The sequence below is a fragment of the Tachypleus tridentatus genome, chromosome 7 (genome assembly GCF_004210375.1).
Source record: "Tachypleus tridentatus isolate NWPU-2018 chromosome 7, ASM421037v1, whole genome shotgun sequence".
Classification (NCBI taxonomy): domain Eukaryota; kingdom Metazoa; phylum Arthropoda; class Merostomata; order Xiphosura; family Limulidae; genus Tachypleus; species Tachypleus tridentatus.
Window position 1 is genome coordinate 182,854,600 of NC_134831.1, and position 21,698 is coordinate 182,876,297.

Consider the following 21,698-nt stretch of genomic DNA (forward strand, 5'->3'; position numbering starts at 1 on the left):
TAGCAGCGGTAACAATGTAAAAATTTATTTTTTATATATGATGTTCAAGAGTTGGATGTGTAATAAATTGTTGACGTAACTTGATCCTGAGAGCATGTTATTGTTATTGATAAATCGTAATTTTTATTCACTCAAATAGCAAAATTCAATAATCAGTCCTGAAACGACAACATGGTTAAAACATCTATTATTTTAGACGTTTATCACGTTTTCCGTAAATAAAAAAATGCAAAAAGGTTTTTGAGAAACCGTTAAAAATAATAACGTATCCTGATTGCTACTTTTGATCATGAATCGTCATCATATAGCTATGTTGCGTTTGAAAAGCAAGTGACTACCACTTTTCTTCTCATCTATCGCAGTCACGTGCATTAATTATGTTATTTTCCCCACATAACACCATCTCTGCCGCCATTGTTTATTACAGAGCAAGCGCATGGCCGCCACCACTGTTGGATGACCTTGAAGCTTGAGCACGACGCTGTGGGGTAGAAGGGAATGTATTAGTGTTACCGCTTGTGCACATACATTCATAGACAGGAAGAATGCTAGCTGGCGACTGAAACGCCAGAGAGAGAGACAACAAGGAGAAAAGATCAAGGGGTTTAGTTCCCTTCCCCAACGTCTCCATGTTTTGTAGCTCTAGTCTGTGTACTGGTTTGAAAGATCGGCACTGTGTTAGCTAGTCGTTCAGTGGGTTTGTTGTCCCGACAGTGCAGTCTAAGTGGTCACAAAAGCCAACTTTGTTTAAACGCGGAGGCAACTGTTTTAAGCTATAAAGCAAAGGTAAGTTGTAGACGTTTTCCTTATATTCTACCTTAAAAATTCACTTATGACTACAATTATATAATAATATGCAGGTTGCGCTTATTGGGTCTTACGTTTGTGAAATTTATTTACATTTTTATTTTATACCATTGAGTATTGTTTGTCACGTTTCGTAAATTTGTATTGTTGTTCTTATTATGCTAACAATATGTTCCTGTAACAATAAAAGCGAAAAAGAAACAATATTAATAATCTGAAAGTGAAATGGTATAAACAATTAATACGATAACAATACTTTTATTTGACACGTGTTACCAGCTCCGTCTTGAGTTTGAAGCTCGTGTTTTATTGCGTTTGTATAATTTATAGTGTAATACTGTTATTCGTAATTACAGGTGACGTGTAGCAATTTGTATTAGCAGATACAATATACTACTCCACTCTTGCTGGCATTTATTTACAATTGAGTGCATTTTTGTAGAAAAACTAAGCTTTATATATATAATTCGAACTATTAAAAATGGGATACCGTATTGTTTATAATGCTGAGATGGAGTCGTTTGTGCTGTTGACAAATATTAAACGTGTAATAGAGTAGTAAAATACAAGACTATTGTTAATTTTCAAACGATTAGTAACTAATTTAACAAGGGCATATTATTTTAAGTATTATCATTCAATAGCCATTATATCGTATGTAAACAATTAATGCTTGTTTTATTATAATTATGTTTATAATATATTTATTTATTCGTCAAATTTATGGTATTAAAACTATTTTGTTTCAAAATGCTAATATAAAATATTCTTAACCGTTTTGCATAAGTTATGTAGAACCTAGCAAAATACAGATATTTTAGAGAACAAAAATGGTCTATACAAATTTGTTGTGTATTTAAAGAGGTGGATTTCGAATTTGTACAGAATTGTAAGATCCGGCAGTTATTACGGTGTGTGTTTTGTTGTTGTTTTTTTGTCGAAGAAGAAGAATTATGCTTATCATAAGATATTAGTTATTAAGCCTATTATATTTTTAAATACTGCATTCTTTATGTATTTTATGAAGGACTTTCAAGAATTAGAGCAGTGTGAGGTAATTGTTTTACACCCCACGATATTTTTCATATCCTTTGTCGACAACGAGTTTCGCTCAATCCAAAGCTGTGCAAGTTTTGATGGGATTCTACAAACGGTAATAATGACTTACTATAATAGTATTTCAAACACTTGTAATTGTCGTATACCAGCTGGCCTGAAGAGTTCTGGATTGAAGAAAACGCGTCGTCGACAGTGGTTGTGACAAATGTGATGTTATTAGAATACGGTTATACACTTTAATAAATCTTAAGGGATAAGATAAAAAATTCAATATTTAAAAATGTAATAGGCCTAACCCTAATGTCATATGACAAGTATAATTAAAAATATATTCTGCTACTTGTATTCAGCAATGTTAAGCATTTTTGACATTTTATAAACATTAATGGTTGGAATTATGCTTATTGTAGGAGTTCATTTTGGAATATTACGTTAACATATTATTATAACTATGTAACTAACAATTCCGTGTAAAAGGTCAGCGCTGTTCATATTGTTAATACACATCTGACAGTGTTAACAATTTAAGTCACGTTGTGTTTACTGCCTTAAAAATTAAACAGGGTTTCCAATAAAGATAGATAAAAGTATTTCAATTATATCATGTTTGTTGTTACGTTTTTGCTGAAACGACAGTTTGTTCGGTGCCAAAGTTCTAGCGGCGGACTAGATTGGTAACTGCTGTAACCCTTTGTGTTCTACTCTGTGTGGCATTGCTGTTGAATAACAACATTGTTGTAAAATACATATGTGATAATTCGGTGGGTTTTCTAGAACTCTAACTACTTTACATTGTACATAGTATTAAAATAATTGTTTTTGTCGTATTTTCAGTTAATGTACTGTAATAACCAATAGTTTTGGATTGTTAACTGTTACGAAATCTGTTATTCGTGCATGGTTTTATTTTAACTTATTTCGGTTTAAATTTTTACTTTCTTATTTATGTTCATAAGTTAATAATTCCTTTTTATTGAAATGTGATTAAGTCTTGCTGGTAATTTATATAACCTTATTGTTTACGTAAACAACGGTATTAGCACAAAATAATGTGAAAAACTGTTCATAAACCAATCATATCCATTTCAGACTTGCCTGAGTTTAATTCATTGATTTGATATTTTATCAATATTTCAAACTTAGTCGTTTAACACTAGTTATCGCCAGTTAAAACTATTACCGTCCACACTGCAAATAAGCCAGTTTGTACAATAAACTTGGATATATATATATATAATTTACTCGTGTATTGACAAACTAATGGTGAATAGTTAGTGTTTCAACAAAAGCCTGAAAAATATAAATGTTGCTAAAGTTCCAAGCTGTGTTTGTTTACATACCTCGGAGCTTTAATAAGAAACTCTCTGGGCTTTTTGTGAACGTACATTCTGTAGTATACAATGTTTCACTGTGAGCCTCACAAGAATACCTGATGTACCCGTTCTGCTAGAATAGCTTGAGGCCATTACAAAATCGATTATCACGCTTACGCTGGTAATGATGGCACTCGATTCTCATGTAAGCGTTGCTGTACATTACCTCTGTGCCGTTAAGTATTTCGTAAATTTTTATGATAAAAAGAAAAACCGCATATAAGGGAAACTGACAAGAAATACAGATGGTGGATATGTTCCATTTGATATCTCGTATATAGTGAAAATTTGCGAGAAATGATAACTTTTGATCGTTAATGCTTTGACGATTGGACCAATATTAAAACAAGTGTATCTGTTCAGGAAACAAGATAAAAACATACGAACTTAGTACCATAAAGTAGAACAGTTGGAGAAAAATTACTGTTTCAACACAGCTTGACGAATGTGGTCGTTTACGTGTACATAATATAGTGGTCTTTAATACATACCTCTGACATTGTGTTGTATATGAAATGTAGATAACTGATTATTTGTTAGCGTAAATACGTTTTGGGAGAATTATTACTTTCTAATGTTTGTTAAAGCAAGACTAATAAGAGTGAAGACTTTTATATAAAGTTAATAATTTTGCTATAATTTATTTAGTTTTCTCTCATTTCATACTACCTGGCACATAACCATTATCTGTTATATTATTTTTATATTTTTAAATTCAAGGGTCCCCCATTTAGTTAATATTTTATGTTTTCTGAAGTAATGTAACAAATGGTAATCGTCTCCCTAAGCCTAAATTCAACTTGTACGTGTTTTGTGAATGGTTTTAACGAACTCTCTCTCGTTTGGAGCTACTCTGCTCCGAAACGTTCCGGAAGTCGGTCGACATCTGTTGGATAAATTATAATCCTCTAATTAATTTTCTTTATAACATCTAAGCCTGCTACTATAGAGGTTAGGTTTGGATCATTAACAGTCATAACTCGCCACCAATATTATGTTAATTATTAACAACAGCTAAAGTATTGAACTGGATAAAATTTAGTCCCCTCCAACAGTTAGGTTTAGTGATTTATGGCACAAAGCAGCTAGGCTATCTGTGCCAACAGTTAGGACGCTGTGTTTAATATTTCATTAGTATGAACATTATATTAGATGTATGAATGTCTATCTCACTTCTAGTGGGTTGTGATATTATCAAGTTCATTGAATACGAAACTGATTTCTATTGTAAAAAAACTACAAAATCATAATAAAGGGTCACTTATTTCAACAGTTTTGATTTCCTTCAAGACCTGTAATGGAAAGAACACCCTACAGTGGTTTTAATTAACTAGCTGGTAGTGATTGCTGGTCTTTCATCAAGTTACAATTGTTATGATGCAAGCTAAATTGTACATATATCACAATACTGATGTTGTTAAATGTACAGCAATGTCAACGCCAGCGTCAGAGGTACTGTTTGGTTTTACTGTATGTCTATCAGTGGAAATGCCAGTCATAGAAGTACTGTTGGGTTTTACTGCGATGTCGGAAAATGTTTGAATCCAAGTGTCTGGATATCTGCCAGTAAGTTTGAGGTAACTACAGCATTAAATCGGGTCTCATAAGAAAGAAAATTTTTATCATCATTTGCCATCAAAATAATCAAATTTTTATTTCTCCATTTCGATTGTTAAACGAATTTCAAACTGTTCTATAAGCCCCCGATGACGTTTTGGCATTTTGGACAGATATGATTTGGTTATCTTCAATTTTGTTGATTGTGGCCTTCCCAAAGACGTGGAACATTCTCTATGAGCCCACAGGATATTCCAACGATCGTGTCCGTTCGTTTGTGGACTTCAACTTTGAGCACGATGTTTGTTTAGAATTTCGCGCAATGCTACACGAGGGATATCTGCGCTAGCCATCCCTAATTTAGTAGTGTAAGACTAGAGGGAAGGCAGTTAGTCATCACCACCCACCGCCAACTATTGGGCTACTCTTTTACCAACAAATGGTGGAATTAACACTATAACACTTCCATGAGTGAAAGGGCGAGCATGTTTGGTGTGACGGGTATTCGAACCCGCGACCCTCAAATTACAAGTCGAGTGCCTTAACCACCTGCCCATGCCAGCCCCCTTGAGTCATGACAAATAATTTCAAACAGCAGATTTTAATCAAACTTTTCACGGGTCACACATTCCATACGGCAAAGGATGAAATCTTTTGGCTTTGAGGTCAAAAGGTCAAGGTCGTAATTTTAAAATAATTAAAATTTCGTTTTTGTGCAGGAGATACATAGCTTTTAAAATGCACACGCTATATCTATTAACGAACCAAACAAAAGCTAACGCTTTGACGGGAGGAACAATTGTTCATTTCACTGACGTCTTTATTATTATTACTCAATGTATGATTACTTAAACACAGTATAACTGTATGGGTTAGATTATGGGGGTGAAATATTTTATAGGTAATAGTGAGCGAAAACAGATTAACGTAACAAATAAAGGTTGTTGATCTTCACGCTAGGACGATACATTTTTGAAGGGATGTTGAGTTTGCTTTTTTGCAAATGATGGAACAATATTTTGATGGTTTTGATTTTACTGATTAAAAAACAACACAAAACAACTATCTCATGGTTTCTAACAAAACACAATCCTGAAGAATTTTACGTTTTTCAAATTTGAAATTCACTACTTTATATAAGAACAGGTGACACAAAACAGAGTAGTGTTTTTCACCCCCTCAACAAAAGAATTATATCGAACGAAGTACACCGTAAACCAACTGGTACAGTGGTAGAAAACACGTTATCAAATAATGAGGCTGAAACTTGTTACTTGATATTATTACATATATCATTGTAACAAGCAGGTACATCGTGGTCAAAGGCAAAGAAAGAAAAGGTTTAGTGTTAATAGAAGAACCTTGGGACTTATTTAAGTGTAAACACAATAGCTCATGTTGTAGCCTTGTGCTTAAAAATAAACAAAGCAATCTATCGACGTAAATTAAGACCAAAAATCAATCTAACAACGAATACAACTAATATACTCTTGTTTCTTTGTGTTCAGACTTTAGATAATTAATATAATTAACGTACTGTTCCTATTGGCAGTGTTTAGAATGTACTGTTTCTCATAATGAACACAGCTAACATGCTGTTGTTACATAGTGTTTAGGTTGTATTGTTTCCTCATAATCAACTCGTAAGACATTACACGGAGGATTAGTGGTTAATTTATCACAAGATATTCAATACTTCGTTAAAAACGCTTAGAGGGAAATTTTGATTTTTTTGAAAATTGTGTGTAGAAAACTGCTGCACGAATTGGCCCGATTGTTTTTTTGTTTACAATATTTATTGTAAACATATAAAACTCGTAGTCGGGGTGGACGCGCATTTCATATAATTGGAGCCCCCTAGTGATATAGCGGCTGCCCCTCTGTGGCGCATCGGTACAACTGCGGACTCGCACTGCAAGAAACCGAGTTTCGGTACCCGTGGAGCACAAATAGCCCATTATGCTTAATTCAAAACAAACATACCACATGATAGACGTTAAAGTTTGAATATTTTCAGATTGTTTGAATTTGCGTTTCTAGATTTTATTTTACGTTTTAGGAGTCACTTTCTGACATGGAACATCTGTGTAATATCATTAAACTTGTTCTAACAGTTACAATTCTCAAATATCTGCATTTCAAATATTCACTTTTATAATATTGTATACAACTTTTGCTTTTAGTGAAAGTGTCAGAAGACATACACAGACTTAATTAAACTTCTGTAGGAAATACCGGTTGAAAGTCAGACACTTTAATGTGAGATATTGTATATTTATGAAGTTAACCTTCATGTATCCAAATTGATGGTAATTGTTTTGATTTTGTATCTACTTTATGCTAGTTAAAGGTGTTTTTACTATAAATATTTCTTGAGAATTCACGTCAAAGATGTCTGGTAATTTAATGATACACACAATACATTTCGGCGATGATTTCGCAAAATCTGGGATTGGCGTAATCGAAATTTAAAAACGCAATGACTTCAATCAAAGATCCTATCACCGAGTCCCGTAAAACTTGTTCGTTAATATGTGCATGCACGTGATCCGGGTCGATAGGCCAAAATACATTGTATAATTTGAATCCGTGATAAGTGACACAATAGTGTTTAATGGCATGGGTCTATTTAATTTATGACAAATTAAAGTATCAGCCTCTCGTTTCCTGTTACTATTTTCTAAAGCTGTTGAATAAAAGCGAAAATTAAATAAAAAATGAAAAAAATCAGGTTTAAGACATTCTAGTAGTTTTTTTGTTTAAATATAATTCGGTGTTTAACAAAATGTGCTAACCCTGCGCTGCGTATTGTAGCGTACGTGTAACAAATCTTTGTTGCTTAATACAAATAATTCAGATTTGTAGGTGCTTTTAGTTCCAGGTACCAGTGTAATTAAATTATGGTGTTATTTTTGTTGTTTCTTCAACTGAACAATTTAACTTCATGGTAACATACCAATTTATTAACTTACCAAAACACAATTTCACAGAAACGTATATTTTTGAGGGTGGTTGGAGGTACAGATCTACTTCAGTAAGAAATTAAAAGAAAAACTGTTTTTCCCCCCACTATATATTTTCATAATGCTTGTAACATACCAAAAATAAAAGCGAAGCAAAGTCCCTTTGTAACTATGACTGCCCAGTCACGTGCCGGAGGCCCTTGGCATTCGATGTAATTATCATTTCGTATGAAAAATTACATCAACAACTTGTTCGATAGCCATTAAAGATCTATTAAAAGTGCCGAGAACGTCACGTTTCGCGTTCTAATTTCCAGCCTGTATGAACTTCATACGCGAGTTATTAAAGTGTCGCTTATATTGGTCCATTGCGTTTTGTTTTTTCTTGTTCTCCTCCAAGCAAACTGATATTGATCAGATGAAACAAACAACACCTGTATGGTTTTTGAACTATGTTTTTGTGCTCTTACTGTCCTGCATGTATAACAGATTGAGTTGGCCGCAGAGAAGCACCGTTTCACGTGCTAGTTCCCTTTATTTATTTATTTTTACGACAGATTTACATCAATTTCACGTGGTCGCTAAGTCAGCAGAAGAGTGAGATAGTTTTTCTGTGAATCATTGATATACGTGAATATTCATGATCATGACACTCGAGATTAACTTGTACAAATCATTTAGCCAGTTCAACTGCTATGAACATATAATATAGTCCACGTGTCCAACCGGAAGATGAACCAAAATGTTAGCAATGGAAGTTTACGCTGCGTGTAATAGATACAAATATTATCCAGGCCGTCGTGTTGTAATCCACGCAAGGGTAAATGGTAAATGTAGAATTTGATTACGAGGTGTACGTTTCCGTTTAAATTAGGATGTTTGTTGAAAATGGCAGTGCTTATCGCCTTTCCTAGAAGAAAGACGTAATTCCCTCGTATTCTTCTGCTTAATACTAACCCACGAGACACGTGAAGTAGTCATACCGCTTGTCGGACATGCTAAGCTACGATTTCATTTTTCTTTGGGGTTCCTTGTCAGAAGACAGAGCAGCAACAGTGTTGTTACTTTGTGTGTTGTAGAGATCTTGAAGCGAGGCTTAACTTGAACAACCCGAGTGGTTTGATCAGGTTTATGGAATTTTTTGTTTTCCCGAAAAGGGGGTCGAAGGAGGCGTAGTCTGTTGTTACGACTCTCTTCTCTATATAGTAATGTGTTTTTGTCTGTCAATCAGTCAGTCAGTAAGTAGACACTAAAATGACACCAGTAAAATTGAGAACTATGCATTTGGTGGACTACAATATAGTATAACATATGAACTTCAAAAGTAGGAAATAATAATAATAATAAAAATTTAAACTCCAAATTTGGGTTTTATGTACCCTAGAAACATAATTTTTTGGGAGACCATACAGAAATGCATCTAGTGTTGTGATTAGAAAAGAAAAAACACAAGTGTAACTAAACAAAACCAGCGACGAGCTCGGTAACTTCTAATCCGTGATGACGAACAAATCCGTTTTTAAATATATAATTTTCAGTAACTTCTAATTTTTGCAATCTGAGGGTTGCGTGTTCGAATTCCGTTACACCAAACATGCTTGCTCTTCAAGTCGCGGGGGATTTTAATGTGACAGTAAAGAGGAGCCCAAGAGTTTGCGACGGGATGCGATTGACTAGCAGCCTTCCTTGTAGTCTTTCATTGTTAAATTAGGGACAGCTAGCGCAGATAGCCCTCGTGTAGCTTCGTGCGAAATTGAAAAACAAACAAAACAATCAATATGCCTGTTTTTTTGGGGGGTTTTTTTCAGAAATGATAAAGAAACTGAAAACGAGTAGATTTCTCTTTACCGTTTCTTTTTCATGGTGGTTCTTTTTTTCGTTTACTGCTTCTTTCTTTTGTTTTATTGCGGTGTGCATACGAAAAATTTGAAATGTGAAACAAATGCTAATTTGTTTTCCAAGAACCGAATTTTACTGTTTTTATACAAAATTGGTCTCGGTCTTTCCATCCATGACTACCTGATCTTGTTTTGTTTAACTGGGAAACAAAACACCGTTTAAAGGGTCTCAACCCTTTAAAATAAATATTGTTAACTAACTTCGTGCGGAAATCATCAGATTTCCAACAAATATTCTGAAAATAAGATAATATCCTGAGACATAACCAATGTATATATTATCATTTCTATGGGTTAGGTGATTATAATACTAATTCTTTCGCTTATCCACTGGGGCGGTAGTTATTTCACGGAATTAATAACGTTCAGATCCGGGTTTCGATATTTTGTGGTGGACAGAGCGAGAGCTTTGCAACAAAGGGGGAAAAACGCAGCAGGAAGATAGGATTAACATTTGATAATTAGTACTCGAAAATTAGCACAAGGGGTGATGTTGTCGGATATTTTACTCTTGCATTGGTATTAATTTACTTAACCGTTTTTGGTAGGACAATGAGGGGATAATATTCGTTATTTAACCGGCTCTTGGACCACACTTAGTGTGAAAATTTTGTCTCCACGTTATCATGTAGGGATTTTTTTTCTTTACCTTGCTGTGGCCTTGACCCTCTGAAAGCTAATCAGTTCTAAGATGGTCATAGTCCAGATGTATACAAACTACTGTCAGAATATATTTTGATAAATATTGATGATAAACAAACGCACACTTTTGATGTCTGAAGTAAGAACTGTAGGGCTGTGCTTGCTACGTACGAATAAAATGATTGAAACAAACGTGTGAATAATAATTAATAATAATTGCTGAGCTGTTGAACTTGTATGTTTTTACAGGCTGTGTTTACATGTATGGAAAGGCACGACTTTAAATGTTAGTAATAGAGTAATCCAACCTATATAACATGAATGACTAATTTCTAGCCCCCCGCTAGTACAGCGGTATGTCTCCGGATTTACAACGCTAAAATCAGGGGTTTGATTCCCCTCGATGGGCTGAGCAGATAGCCCTTTGTGGCTTTGCTGTAAGAAAACACACACACTAATTTCTGTTACTTGCGGTAAGAAGATAAGTAGTGTAATCTTCCTTCATATCATCCATGGATGACAGACATGTTTCTGTGTGGAAACCGTTTTTATTATTATTCCTACACTTAAAATATAATTTAGAATGTTGTTCTATTTTCGGTTGTATCGTTTTCAATCAAATAAGATTGTTGTGTGATTGAAAACGGATACTAACTCTACTTTAGTTGAACTCTCGAAGAAACTATAAAGAGAAACGTTGAGTGCTCCCAGTTAGAAAAAAAAACAAACTTGAATACAATTGTTGTATACAAGAGCAGCTGTGTAAAGTGTGTTTTGTCGTGGAAGTATACTATATTTAGGCCTTTAATAACTGACTCTGTGTACTTCTCGAGTGAAATTAAATACAATGAGAGTTACGGGTGTCTCTTGAAAATAACGTATTGTTCTCGAATTCGTCTACATGCGACAATATGTTTGTAATTAGTAACAAAATCCGTAAAACAACACAAATTGTTTCAGTCATATTATTTCTCTTAGAAAATATTCAAATTCGCAGCCAGCTTACCTTTCAACGAAGCCACTGCCGAATGTAACTATTTGTTTTTAGAGCAAAACTTCTTTAGGTTCTTTCCTGTGTCCACTACGGAGAATCAAGCTCCGGATTTTAGCGTTTTGAAGTTCGTAAACTCTCTGCTGTTCCATCAAGGAACTGAGTTACTTGAGGTTTATAAATTGTAGACCCAGTCAGAAGGAAAATTAAAATTAGACGAGACTTGTCGTGGTCAGATTCCATTGCTAATTTTTACACCAGTCTGTCCTGGTCAGGTTTATTTTATCCATTGTTAGTTTTTGATACCAGTCTAAAGGTTACCATGCTCAGTTTTCCTCCTGAACATTGGAGGTCATTACCACTCAACCCCTGTATAAGATTGTCTAGTCATTGGATCAATGGTAAGTCTCTGGGCAAGCAACTCTAATATCCGGAATTCGATTCTTCGCTGTGGATAGAATGCATGTAACGCATTGTGTAGCTTTGCGCATAAAAGAAAAACAACAACAAACAAATCGTTAAACGTCGTGAATGTTAAATTTAGAAGAAAACAAATTACTGTATACGTTGAAAACGAGTAATCAGCTTGAATATCTAGATCTCACTGGATTGCTCAAGTTGTTATTTTGAGCAGATGCTGTGTGGCAACTGAAAATCGGAGCGATTTCTTTGTGGGTTAAATTTTTACGAAATAAATGGACTGGCATGGCCAGGTGATTAAGGCACTCGACTCGTAATCTCAGGGTCGCGGGTTCGAATCCCCCGTCGCACCATATATGCTCGCTCTTTCAATCGTGGGGGTATTATAATTAACGGTCAATCCCATTTATTCGTTGGTAAAAGAGTAGCCCAAGAGTTGGCGGTGGGCGGTGATGACTAGCTAGCTGCCTTCCTTCTTGTCTTACACTGCTAAATTAGGGACGTCTAGCGCAAATAGCCCTCGTATAGCTTTGTGCGGAATTCAAAACAAACCAAACGAAGTAAATGTCCAGCTAACATCAGGGTCCCCTAGGTGTGTGCAAACGGAACTGTTACTTTCCAACCTCGAAGCTTCCATGAATAATTCAGAAAGTGCTTACACCAACGTTACAGGTATTGGAGTCAACAGTCATCCTCGCAGTACTATCCTACTCTTCCTTGGGGAGACACGGAACTCCAAGCTTCATGGTAATACTCAAATTCACTTTCAGATGTCGCTTTCCATGCAGATATTAAAACCGTTTGGACTTCAGTCACGTATAAACAATCGAAGAAATGATAATACCGAAAAACAAAATTAACCGAGTCTACTCTGAAGCAACGAGTACCAGAGAAAATAAAAATATCGGAATAAAAATACCATTAACGAATTGTAAAAATGTTTTAAAAATGAATCGTGCTTTGAATAGGATTGTTACGGGATTCGTTTTTACAGAGATATTAAACTGCTCGAAAAAGCAGTTTTAGAAGTATTCGAGAAAACAAATGTGAACGCTTGAGTGGTGTTCTTTTTAATTGAAACGGTGTACTTCATAAATATATTATTCAATAATTTAGAATGGTAAGAATTTGAAAGGATTTTGATTTAATATAATGAATTACAGACTTTCTACAATATTTCCAATGATGGTTTAACCCTTAAACAGTGGGAATGTTGTAGGTAGCAACATTAATTGATGGGTGATGTTTTAAAGTTTAAAACATTAAAAGGGGGCGTATTTGAAAACGAAACTATAATATATCCAATATATTTGGAATTTTTTATATCTTAATGCTGACTGAATTTTTAAATATATTTTTTATGAATTGGAAATAATGTTTTTAAAAAACTATATTGTATGGTTGGTTTCAAAGCTACACAATGGGCTATTTGCGTTGACCTAAATTGAATATAAAATCGAACCGTGAATTATGGTATTTTACAAACTTGCTGCGAAACAATCGAAAGGCATGTTTAACGAATTCTAAATACTGACATGAATGTGTTGTTGTTAAATATTAAGAAATACAAACACCTTTTCAACGCGATTGTATGTTAACACTTTATTCTCTTGTTAAAGTATTGACGTATCACGACTTAACTATCTATTCTGACGCATTTATCTGAAATAAAGCTTCGATATAGATTGGAATTTTTTTTTAAGTCACTAGAGAGAGTACATGGGTTTGTCCAAATTTTTTATTCATGTCCCCTTGTGAGTTAGTGGTAAGGTAATCTATGATATGGGGTTCAGTTCCCCGCGGTAGACACAGCACATAGTTTAACGTAACTTTGCTCTAAGACAAACAAACATATTTGAATTCGTATATTTATATAACTTTTATATAATAATATATCCGTTTCAAACATCTCGGCATGGTTAGGCGTTTAGTGCGCTCGACTCGCAACCTGCGGATCGTAGGTTCAAATCTCCGTCCCGCCAGACAAGCTCGCCCCTTTAGCCGTGGGGGCATTACAATGTGAAAATCATTTTTACTATTCGTTGGTAAAAGAGTAGCCCATGAGTTAGCGGTGGGTGGTGATGACTAGTTGTCTTCCTACTATTTTTAACACTGCTAAATCACGGATGGCTAACCTTGGTGTAGCGAACAATTCATAAGAAACCAAACCGTTTCAAACTGTAATAAGTTGATTTTTGTTTGTACACGTAGTAGTTATCTTTTGTGGTGGTGTGTTGTGATACAAGTTGGCTTTATTTGTGTGTGTGTGAAATAACTGTTTGGAAGTATGCAAGCGTATGAGGCTTCTGGGATTATAATTTATAAGCACATTTTTCTTTGGGGAGTCATGTGACCTCAATTACAATCATGCTTGTAGTTTCCCTTGGTTTAAATTTGATAGGAATATTGAGAGGTGCCCTCCTTCCCCTCGGACGATTCCCCCTTTAGTTGTAATTGGTGAGGATATCCTTTCTACTACCTGCTCCCTCGCGCAGACAAAAAAAAACAACAAAACTGCCTATATAATCCTACGTCACACTTTTCTCGATCAATCCATAACTTGTACCATTAGATACCTTATCAATAACAAATCTTCATAGCAGTGAATGGCGCCAATTTGTTTTTTGTAATGGTAGGGAGACCCTGCCTCACCCAAGCCTTTACATTTCTCAGAAAAACAACAAAATTGTCTGGTTAATGGGATATGTTTATGAAATGATATTAATAAGATGTACAAAATATGAAGTTGAAATTTCTGGTTGTTTTTTGTTTGTTTGTTTGTTTCTCATAAGTCTCTGGTTTTTCGTTATTAATAGTTGATGTCTGAACTCGGAAATGTGTTTCGTCGTCAACAATTCGTGTAACTTTGTAGAAATTAGGGTTTGACTCTTATGCGAAAAAAACAAAAACAACCAAAACGCTGATATAACTGGTAGAACTAATACGTTTACCAATGTACGATATGCAGTATCGGTTACGAAACATTCGAGACATTTATCACTACTAGCCGCCCCGGTATGCGCAATTAGAAGATTGTCTTCTTGGGTAAATGCCATAACAGGGACGTGTTATTGAGTTTTGCAGTAACGTTAGTGTGACATTTTATTATATTACAGGCATACGTCCAGTTCTCAGTAGCACAAGAAATTCTACCCGACTTGTTGAATTACACTGTTAATTCTAGGAACTCGTGAGTAAAAGTTTAATATAAACTGTGTAACAATACGTCAACCATACTTTATCTGCCATATCCAGTGCCGACGAGGCCTTTTGTTTGCTACTACGGTTCATCGGACTGGCTAGGATACGAGAGATGTGGTAATAAATAGCAGTCGAGACGCTGTTTTCATGATAAATATCATGGACAGCACCTGTTGTTGTTTTGGACTACATTAAGTAAGTGAATTATGACAGGTATTAATAATGAAATATTATTTCTTTCTAATAACACTTATTATTTGAAATAACATGCAAGCTAGTCTTATTTTTCCCTACACTGACGTGACAAAAATCAGTTTTTGTGTTAAAACCGATAATGCGACAACCAACAACAGGGCTCAGTAAGTCTGCTTATTGAAAACCAGTTATGTCTTGGTTCAAGTATCCTTGGCTCAAGTGCGGTTTCGGTTTGTTGTTTTTCTTTTAAGAATTATTAGCGACAACACTGTAGGTTTTCGGATTTAGAACGCTGAAATCAAGGGCTTGATTCCCATCGATATGTCTTTGCTATAAGAAAACATACACACGTCTCTTTAAAAAAATTAAAAAATATCCGATTTCTTGCGTAAAATACATCAACTGATAGTTCTGCATTTAAGAAAAATGGTGGGGTTATGATTTTTTAAAATAAGAAACGTTAATAAATCTGTAAATATTTCGCCTCTTGACGCATATTATTCGAGACACTATAACTATCTTCATTGTTGTTTGTGAGAACATAATGGCGGTTGTCTTTGTCTCCCCCTTCCCCCGACTAAGAGTGACGAGATTTCTTACGTTACTTCATAATAACTGCGCGAGGACGTTCCAATGAGAAATTTCGTCTGTATAATTGTTCTACTCACTACGTCAAAATGTCATGAAAAATCGATACCTGGACTGGGGCAGAATAGCTGGTATGTAACCGTGTGGCTGTAATTCTTAATCAATGGTTCTGGTTCTATCACAATTATGACGATGTCGGTTTATTGGAAGCTCTTATCTATAAACAATTACTGATGAATATAAGCGTTATTGCATTGTCAACATAAATATCCTCAAGTGTGCTCGAAGGGGAGCTGTTAACGGACTTTTCTGTTTTGCAGTTTGACAACAGTGTCGCCCCCTAAATAGCCTTGTTAAGAAAAAAAAATGTTAAAATGTTTGTTAGTGTTTTAGCTCAAATGCCCTTTCTATTTAAAACTTAAATGACATTAATGTGTCATCGATATCGTTGAATCTGTAGACACTGCAGCAACACTAAGCCTAGTGGTTCTTCAGCTCTTCAGAATGTGTAGTAATTTCAAATAAATAATCGGTGTTAAAACATATCGTGTCATTAATTCTTACCCTAAAAATCTGAGTTGTGAATTATCTAAAATTTAATAATTAGAACTTACGTACGTGGGCGTTTGCAGGATATATTACAGAGGTGGATAAGATGACAAAATATCAAGGCTCTGATTAGGGAATAGAATAGTTGATAATCGAGAGGGGCAAGTACCCTGCTCCCCTTGCGAACGCCCATGCTTACATACTTAATATCATTCACATCGTTAGTCGTTTTTCATGAACGTTAATTATAAAAGTAGCGCTTAGAAAGCTATTATTCAAGTTGTATCCCTGCCAATATGATGAGTTTTGGCTTTGTAAGAAAGACTTCTTCGGCACTGAATATGGCAGATGTAGTATGATCGACATATTGTAATATATTATTCCGTATTTTTCACTGACAAGTTCTTAAACTATGCAAGTATATATAATTGTGCTATAATAACACCCCCTGGTGGCAGGTTTGACGTTCTTTATTTTGGATAATAATTATGAGGAAATTTCGCGAATCGTTAATCAAGTCTGTTTTGCGGGTTGCACTAGAATTGTGCCCAAACTATCTGTGCGTGTGTGCGCAATTTTAAAAAATGAAAGTACAGGAGTTACTTGCATAAAACCAAACTGATTTTTTAATGTTCGAGTCATGCTGGTCCGTCTGGTTTTGTTTTGTTTTTTCCCTCTTCGTTTCCATGTCATATTGACATTACAAATAATTTAAAGTATGCTGTCATGCCATTGTTATTCATACAATCACGAAGCTGTATCTTAAATCATTGAGCAGTTGGGTAATTACACTCTATAGGAAACGGGAGCCTAAGAACGTGTTTAATATATCATGGCTATAATAGTACGTTGAACAGTTAATATCATGCAATTTGTTGTATCGATTAGAGACATCATCAAAATATGTCTAAATATATTAATGTAATTTTAAATTCAACGTTGTTAATGTGGATATTTAGCGATTTCTCCCATCGCCTGGAGTTAAGGGAGTGGTTTCAAATTAATTATTTTTCGTGTTTACTTCCTTCGGGGTTGAAAATTGCTATCTATGTTCCTAAAGTTATGGGTCGATTCTTGTGTCGAATCAGCTTTGCTACGTAAATGTGACATAAACGGAACTTGGACTACAATATGCAGCTGTTTGGTTTCGTGGAGCTGTCGTTGCATTCTCTGTTCCGATCCACAGCACATCGTAATTTAGTGAGTAATTTTGTCAACTTGTTCTTAACCATATTTTCAAGTATTGCGAGATAATTCAGTTATAAAAGTCTCGCAAGAGACAGGCGAACTTCAATGACGCCATCTGTCGAAACAAAACAAAAAGCGCAACCTGTACTAGCGCCACCAGTTAGGTAAAACTTGTCCCTTCGATAACATTTGAACTGGTCAATTTCCAGGTCACTCAGGCCTAGCAGGTTAGTGGGAATACGGATGTATTTTTAAATTCATGTCATCTAGCAAAGTGAGATATTTTAAAGATCATAATGTTTAAGTGGCCAGTTATGTACTTAACCAAGTCGTGGAATTTGTATTAATCTTTGATAAATTACAAGATTAAAGTTTTAGATATCACAGCATGGTATTAAGTTTTAAAATGGTAGAAAGTCAGTGTGATATTGAAATTTTAAAAAGGAATGATATCAAGGGCATCGCAATATGAGACTGTGTAACGACGATGTTACCTTAGAATTACTTTTGCCCATTATCGCTTCATCTGATATTTGAAGTTATGAAGTATTATCCGACACCGAAGTTTCAATTATAACAAGCTCGTCTGAAAGATAATATTAGGCTCTGCATCTTTATAACTTTTCAGTCTGTACATTATACGAGTGTCTCCTGGTGTCTCAGTGGTAAGTCTGAGGAAAGTAAAACACTAAATATCGGGTTTATATACACTCGGTGGGCACAGTACATATAACCCAGTGAAGAGCTTTACAGTTGGTAAAAAAAAAAAAAGTTATACAGAAAAGTTGTCTCCCAGGGCCATCAGAGGCACAAAAAATCTTTTGGAAATTCATTGGAGACTTAACAAATATTTACTGGATAACTGTGATTCTAGGTTCTTTTGCCATCTTTCTCATGGAAGCACCCTTGTTTGTTTTGTTAACAGTACCAGGGGACATACCCAGTTGTTCTTTGGGTTGAAATGTTCTCTTTCGTGACCACAGCATTTCGTGGCTTGGATGTTTTTGAAACCCGCTACAGTCGTATTCTCTTTTCTATATGTGTGTTTTCCACTTTTAAAGAAACATTGAAACTTCCTCAAAACGTGTTTATGGCGCATTTCTCCAGCCACTGGTTATCCAAGAGCTACTGTAATTTTGACTGATCAGGATTTCACCATAAACCACACGCACACACAGAGAGGGAGAGGTCATGGCGTCACCACCCTTATATGAGCAGCGGTAGACCACCGAAGTACCAAATCCAATATACTGCTGTATATAGCAGTACAATATATACAAATAGAAAACCGTTACTGGAGAAAACAATGATGCAGCAAGTGTTGCCATGTATTCGCCATTCTGGTATATAATCACCATTTCGAAGCCTTGGGGTCGTCAGTTACACGCTTTCAACGTAGAAGAAGAGGGTTTGTAATGAATTATGGTATTATTACGTCGAAAACCGAGCTTCTCAGTTACAAATTCCTCGTTACGAAGAAGGGATCCACGATGCACATAATTTCGAAGAAAAGGCTTACTTTTACTTTCCAGTGCTGCGCTCGAGTTTTACGTAATCGGGATAAGCGGTTTTTCTGACCGTTGTTGTGTATTCTACTAAGATAATACAGTTCTTCCATTTCTCTTGGAGTACACGTTTTCTCACGCGCTTTCAGTTTGGATGTTTGGAAAAATTATTTAAATTCGTCTACTATTCCACTGACAGACTAGTTTGTTCACAACATCAGCTTTCAATATTACAACACAAGTGGTCAACCATATGAGGGAATACTAGAAGATAAAAGAAACCACGCGCTAGCATGAACACGTGCGCCGCACAAGAGAAAATGCAAGTAAACGGTGGAAGAAGGAACGCCATAAAACACGTGAATGCAGCCGCAGCAGCCACATGGATGGAAGTATGTATAGATCAGAGTGAAAATACAGGAGTGTATACTGGAGAAAGTACCTGTACTCCAATCATAAATAATATTCATTTCTCTTTTTCCATTCGTACAAAGAATTTTGATAAATGTATTGAAAAAAAAAAAAGTTGTAGGCTGTAGTTAACGTATTGTGTTCATAAGTTGCGTCGTTTAGCAAGCTAATAATAATGCGTGATAACGAGAAACTCGAAGTAGAAATGTATTCTTAAGACGGCTGGTATGGGTATACAGTACAACGTTTCGACCTTCTTAGGTCATCTTCAGGTTAACAAGGTCGAAGCGTTGTTCTGTATTTTATCGTAATTAAAAAGTACTAACACCCATACCAGCCGTCTTGAGAATACATTTTTACTTCAAGTGAACAATGCTACCAGAGTCCATCATGTACTTCACTGTAAATCGACACACCGCCAATAATGGTGACACTTCTACAGTGGTCGTGTACTTTCTTGGATGTTCGAAATTAGGGTATCCATTCCGGAAGATATTCCGTTATTTCACCTTAGTCAACCAAAGACACTGAAACCTACGTTTGTGTATGTGTATATAAAGTTATATAAATAGCGCTCCTGTGTACATAAAATTATACAGTGTTACCCAAGTGACGTCTTTACGTGTACGTGGAGTCGCAGCATTCTAAACCTTTAGTTTTATCTGATGTTTTTCAAACTGTACCGGCAGAATTGGACAAATAAAAAAAACTCCCCATCTGTTTATTGTCTGTACGCCGCGGGTTCCTGACCCTCTCTGTTGTTGAGTGGACAAGAATATAGATAAATACAGATAAATCGTGTATTAACTTCTTTATGTATTTTTGCACGTGTCTTACAATGCAATGTAAATTTTGTAACGAAAACTGTGCTGGATTCTGTCCAAATTTCATCCATAGTTTGGTCATTAGTGAAAGACTACTAGAAGTATTTGAACTCTATTCTGTGTATATTTCATACATCCAGTGTAGATATCGCTAGGCCAGAGGTGTTTTTGTTTTCTATCTCTCTTTGTTAACTTATCAAAGAAACTCAAATTTTAGTTGTTTTTCTGTAAAATGTTGATGAACATAAGATACGTGTGATGTGTTAAGGAGAACAAAGATATAAACTTTCGTTTTGACTTTCTTCGCTAATTAATAATATTACAGTTTCCAGTTTTGATGGTAAAATTTGTTATTAGGTTCGACATTTCGACCAATTATGCGATTATTTTCAAATACACTCGTGATGGAGGAGTTGTGCCTGTTCTACAAAACCAAAAGTTTTACCTACGGTGTGTTAAATCGTTTTACTTGAAATTTTTCTTGTATTCCTTCTGCGTCGGAGAATCCAGCAGAACGCTCATGTGTACATGTACGCATGTGCGTGTTTTTGCATGGTATGTATCAAATTTTACTTTTAACCGTGAGATCATGTATCGAAATTGAGCTTAATTGTGTTCAGTACCAATTGTATTTTGAATAAGTTTTAAAATGGCCGCAAGGGAATTGTAAAACACGTGCGTTTGTTTTCTGGTGTACTTCAACATTAAGTAAGTGTGCAGTAGTTTCTGTCTTTCCACTGGACATAAACTTAGCTAAACTTTCCTACTTAGGTCATAAAGACAAGCGCGTGCGTCACTGACTTATTTCTGGAGGGCTAAGGTAGGAATGTGAATTGTGTTATATTAGGAATGTTTGTCGAATACAGCTCGCATGGTTCGTCACCGGCTGGAATCTTGCGACGTGATGAAATATGCGCGGTTGAATTTTTTTTAATCGTCAGTAAAAAAATACAGATAGATATTTTGGCTTGTCTTTCTTTGATTGCACTTCATGTATAATTATAAAAAAAGACTGTCTTCTATAATCACGAGCCTCACGTTTGCTTTTGAATTTTGTTCTTAAAACATCCAACACGCGCGCGCTTACAAAAACACGATTTGGCGTTGTTTTTATTTCTGTTTCTCGTATCAAGAAGACATCAAATTCTGCCTTACACGTGCTTTTTTTTTAAAAGTTCAAGGCCATGTAATGACCAACCTTCATTAGACTTAAGCCTTGAAATTATTGAGTTTTGGAAACTTTTAGATTAACAGTGTCGTAATCTTCGCTAAGCTGACCGATAATACATGATTTTACTATTATTTAAAATATTACACTTTCGACTAACCCAAATTGTGTTCCAAATTTGGGATGTTCGGCTGCGGACAAGAACTATTATACAAATATTAAGGTTTACAAGACATTTAAAAGAATAAAAAAAATCAGGTTTATGTGTATATATTGTACATGTAAATATATATAACATAATCAAAGTCAGGAACGTCTAGTGCGTACAACACTTGTATATCGTTTTGCGAATATCCGAT

The 21,698-nt window shown here is 35.2% G+C and overlaps 1 protein-coding gene across 6 annotated transcripts in view; it reads left to right on the forward strand.

The window, feature by feature from the left end:
- The first annotated feature begins 433 nt into the window (after positions 1 to 433).
- Positions 434 to 21,698, forward strand: part of LOC143257419 (C-terminal-binding protein-like) — a 51,175-nt gene continuing 29,910 nt past the window's right edge. The window contains exons 1-2 of one of the 6 annotated variants that reach the window (XM_076516072.1): positions 451 to 786; positions 1,835 to 1,960. The gene's annotated coding sequence lies outside the window, so the exon portion shown is untranslated. Of the gene's footprint in view, positions 787 to 1,834; positions 1,961 to 14,769; positions 15,107 to 19,064; positions 19,329 to 20,361; positions 20,727 to 21,698 lie in introns of those variants that run through there. The other 5 variants (XM_076516066.1, XM_076516073.1, XM_076516069.1 and 2 more) reach the window with 5 other exon arrangements.